Source organism: Siniperca chuatsi, linkage group LG3 (genome assembly GCF_020085105.1).
Source record: "Siniperca chuatsi isolate FFG_IHB_CAS linkage group LG3, ASM2008510v1, whole genome shotgun sequence".
In the NCBI taxonomy this organism is placed as follows: domain Eukaryota; kingdom Metazoa; phylum Chordata; class Actinopteri; order Centrarchiformes; family Sinipercidae; genus Siniperca; species Siniperca chuatsi.
The window spans coordinates 18,343,120-18,348,300 of NC_058044.1; the positions used below are offsets into that span (position 1 = coordinate 18,343,120).

Sequence of the window (5,181 nt, forward strand, 5' to 3'; positions counted from 1 at the left end):
ACTGTGTGTGAGGAAACATACCAACTATTTGAGAATATCTTCGTATATCAGTAGCCCTTCATATACAGAGAATCTCATTCACTTGACCCATTGAGCTCTTTGAAACAATGTAAAACACAAAAAATCAGCTGCACTCTAACAATAGATTGTTTGCTCTCATTTCATATTAACCAACCAACAAAGAAGAATTTAAATGCCCTCTTTATGTTATCAGCCAAAGAAACAGGTGTTGATGAACCTCCATCCCATTGTGCAACAGTGAATAACATGAAGCTAATGAATGGGCTAAGCTCTGTACCTGCCACTGGGGAGGCCAGAACATACTGACTCCCTTTGTAGTAAACCCCCAAAAAACTCCAGGCCCCCAAACACTCTCTCCTGCAGCAGTGTATGAATTATATATTGTACTATATATATAGAACATATGCCCTGCCCATATGGCCAGCCCTGAGCGAAAAAATCTCAAAGCCCTCCTTAATTAACATTTTAGAGGGAAGATTCGGAGGCGGGAGATTGAGTCAGTGACCTATTTGGAGTCCATCATCGCCCGATGCAAATGTGTTAATTGAGACAGATTTTCCCACTCCACAAATATGTGGAGTAGGGAATGCGATGGCGGATTTTTTTGTCTGAGCCATCTGATCTAAGGTAGGGGTATAGGATCTGTTTTAAACTGCCTTTCCTGCTGCCTCCACTGACAAAAGAAGACGCTTCTCTTTCACTTTCTCCCTCGCTATCTCACACAGTCTTTCCTTGGCTCACTCTCTATCTGTCTCTCTCTCTCTCTGGGTATATGTGTTGACGACCATATGGCCAAATTCTTTGGAGGTGAGATCGCCAAAACCTGCTCACACACTCGCGCGCACACACGCTCACACGTGTACTCACACACACGCACACACCTCCACAGAGCTTTGTGTATGAAAGGCCCTGATGGTGGAATTTATTCTCAGATGGCTCCATTTTAAAGCACATGAATGGCAACATATCAATGATCCTCCTCTCTATCTTTCTGTCTCTCTGCCTCTCACATTTGCAGTTACACACAAACACGCACACACACTTACACACTAATTCACCACCTACACACATAAATGTAACACTGCTCACACACCTGGTGCAGTCCTCTCCTTGTTTCCAGAATGCATTTATTCTGGCTGCTGCACAATCATCAAGCACAACCACCATCAGCGCTGTCAGTCCATCTTTTAAAATCCATAATTATTATCACCACCATTGTGTCTTAAACGCATTTTTATCATCATGATTTGATGGCTGAAAATAACACTGCCAAGTTTAAGGCACAGGATCAAAATAGGGGGATGGGTAGAGAGAGAGAGAGAGTCCAGCCAACCTGCGTGAGATGGCAACCACTTCAAAGATGCCGGGCCGCACCGGCGATCTGTTCCACGGTGTGTGAGGGGTGTATGAAAGGCAGAAATGGCCGCCGTGTGAGTCCCTGCCAAAGCTACCTCGGGGAGAAATGTTGGAAAAAAACAATTTTTCACACAGCCATCTCAGGGGGGTGAAGGGGAAAATGGGGAGAATAAGAAAGAAGATGAGAAACTGTGGGGCTGCATTAAAAAAAGAGGGATAGATGGATAGCTGAGCAGAGTGGGGCTAATTATTTCACTCCACTTGTGGGTCCTATAGGTTTTGTTGGGTCAGAAACACAGCCAAGATGTAGTGCTGAAGATTGCATTTGGCTTAATTGTGCAGTTGTGTTTTACACAATAGTAAATGGTGGGATTCTGGAGAAGGCATGAGGCACACGGTGTGAACAGTTTCTGTTAAGGAGGCTTGACTGCAGGAGGCAGGAACGCAATATATTTTCAGATGACTTAAGCAGAAAAACATTCGACTTATGCTGGAAATTCAACTGTGTGTGTGTGGGTGTGTGGTTCAAATTAAAGGTGCTTATATGCAAATCAGCTAGGTGAGGTGAAACGTCTGAATCCCTGAGTAATAGATATGAAACTATGTCAGCCCTAACAATAGCTGTTTTGACTCCACGTGAAGAAATGCATGCTTTCACCAAAACTGTTACGGTGCAACAAATCTGAACAGAGCACACATTGTGACACACCCCAAGATTCGCTTTGTCTGGCACCTCGCCTGCCAACAACTGATCTTGCTCGACAGGCTGGCCTTAAGATAACACCAAGCCAATTGTAACACTGAACTTCCCAGGCTGCAACATTTTGCCGCCACACTGCTTGCACCATACGCCTCCGTACACTAGGTAACCCAACGCCAATGGCAACCCCTTTTCCAACATAGATCCTTATTCAAGCTATTTTAATGGCCAAACCACTCTCAGTTAAGGCCTCGCCGCACTGGCTATGTGCATTTAACAATGAGGTTTGGGCTGGTACAATCAGCCCTTTGTGTCACACAAGGACTGATCCATGGGGAGATTTTCTTGTGGTTATGGTTCTAATACGGCAGAGTTTACCACAAAGGCCAGGAAGCATAGAGTTACATTACAAAACACACACACATAGACACGCTCAGTATGACTCAATAAAGCAGCGTGTTGAGCTCGTGTAAAATGCCTCACCCGCTTCCAACTCAACTAAAATGATACTCTAAAAATGTATTTAATAATATGGTAAGGTTCACGCCCACCTCCCAGCTTGGCACCAATAACAGTCTTAGCTTTGATTTGACTGACAGGTTCTGTGGTTGGCAGGTTTTCTCTGCAACAACCACAGCGCAACCAACTGTGAAATTATAGGCCCACAATCACAACAAAATGAGGAGTGTGATATCACTGCCAATTATGAACCATTGTCTAATAGTTCGTTTACCTTAAGAAACACAGACAGATGATTGGACAGCTGATATCACAAATCACATGTGGCCTGCAATTTGACATTTTGAACCGCTTGAAGCCCATCTGTGTTGTTGTGCAGGTATGACCAGGTGTCACATAAACCGGGGCCAACAAACATTTTTGGCAGGTGACCCCCATAATAAAGCTATGTAACACTGATATTTAAAACACGTGAAAATACTCATGTGACAGAGTGTGCTAACAATGTGTCATTCGTCTGGGGGACAGAAATCAAGTTGCTCCTGTAAAGTTGTTTGATGACAATAAATGAGCAGAGGCAGACTCATAGATGCTTTGGATAACATTACTGTATACAAGACACTTGTGCTTATTGCTGATGACACTGAACGTCCCCTCCACTCTGAATTTGAGATAATGTTTTCTGGACAATATATAGAACAGCTCTGGCAAACGAAAAGATTGCACCATATGCAATCAATATAATGAATTAACAGCAGTAAAATACGCTCATGCCAGAAGTTTGAACATATCTTGCTGTATTTCTGATGATTTGTTATGTGTTGTGTTTTTTATTTTTAATGTTTTTATTGTGTTTATTGTCTCTATTGGTGAGACACTGTATCCAGATAGTGTTTCAGTCTATATAAACCATAACATTTTATTTATATGTCTAATACAGGAAGCCCTGACCTCAGAAGACTGTTGAATTGCTGTTTTTGTGTAATACTATTAATATGCTGTGTTTAAAGAGCTGTTTTATTGGTGCAACAAGAATAAGTGTTGCTAAAAAAAATGTGAATCATTTCTGATCAAGTGCATATTTCTATGTTATTACAGAAACTTCCCATCATCACCTCGGAATATTTTAACAGGTCTTGCTTAAACCAAAAAGCTCAACATTATGTCAAATTACAAAACACATGACATACAGCCAAATTATGGCACCTTTACTATAATCTCTTGGGTTGATAATGAAGATCAATTAGAATGTAGGTCACAGTTTTAGGCTATTAGAAATCAAAAGCTTTGAAAGGCAGCATGATAGAGACTGTTTAATGTCAAGTAATCCTTTGCTATATAGTATGATAGTATGATGTACTGATGCACTGAGAAAAAGCAATGGAAAGAACAAAACATAGCTGCTTATAGCAAAATATAATATGTATCTCTCCAAATGCTGCAGGATTTAAAATTTTAATTAGATGATCATCATCATCCGAACAGAGATTCTTCCTTTTGATTTTCTGCTCAACATTAAAATGCTTCGGAGGTGCTCTTATCCACGCTGCTTTCGTTATAAAAGCACTCTCGGCACTTGTTCTGGGGGCACAAAGACGGTCTGTGTGTCACCTCACCTCCCCACCCCCTTGCAGTCGCTATAAAGTGTCATCAACTACGCACATGAAGTGCCCATTGATAAAAAACTAAACAAAATAAAAACAGCAGCCGCCTCAGACAGAAAACGCACAGTCCGGGTGCAAGGTGGAGAACGGTGCAGCAACCCTGCGCCACACGGACGTATAAGATGCTTGCAGAATATCATCATCATCATCATAATGATGATGAATACCGCCCACATACTATCTCTATATACTGGCCCTTCAGATCTCCTCAGTCTGCGGTCGCATGTGTGTTTTATTCTGTTTGATCTGAGCAGCGAGGGAAGATCAGCCTCCACTTTGTCAATAGGTGTCTACAGGGCCTCTGTAAACATTTCAGCCTGCACATTGTTAACCCACCAGTGAGGCTAAATCAATTTCAATTAGGAAACAGATTTTCTATATTATAGCAGAGACATAATTATTACAGCGTTATTATGTCTTTGAGGAAGCTTTAAAGAAATTGCGTGCAAATGCGAGACATTTGTATAGTTAAAACATTATAAAGCTGCATTAAAATACATTTTTGGGGTGCAAGTAATATGGGCCAATCAGCTTATTAAATGTTTTTGATTAATCAAAGTGAGTTTAGATGCTTTATATGGATCAAAATTGGCCGGGAAGCAAGGTGATCATACTTATATTATTATATTATACTACACATAACACACATATTCTTTCTCTATGACACACACACACACACACACACACACACACACACACACACACACACACACACACACACACTCACACATACACACACACACACACACACACACACACACTCACAGGTGTGTTGGATCGTCTATGTCCTCAAACTCCACAGCCAACTCTCACTCTGCGCGCCCAACAACGTGCTGATCTTACAAAGAAATTAAAAACCTAAAAAAAAACAAACCTGCAGGGATGCAACTGAACACATGCAATGTTTGGTTTATTTTCAGTCCTATAGACTTTACCCTATAGACCCAACAGAGGGGAACTATTGAGTTACACAGCACGTAC

The 5,181-nt window shown here is 41.5% G+C and overlaps 1 protein-coding gene across 13 annotated transcripts in view; it reads right to left on the reverse strand.

Moving 5' to 3' along the window:
• Nucleotides 1-5,181, reverse strand: part of LOC122872884 (nuclear factor 1 X-type-like) — a 110,780-nt gene that overhangs the window by 104,741 nt on the left and 858 nt on the right. The window lies entirely within an intron of this gene.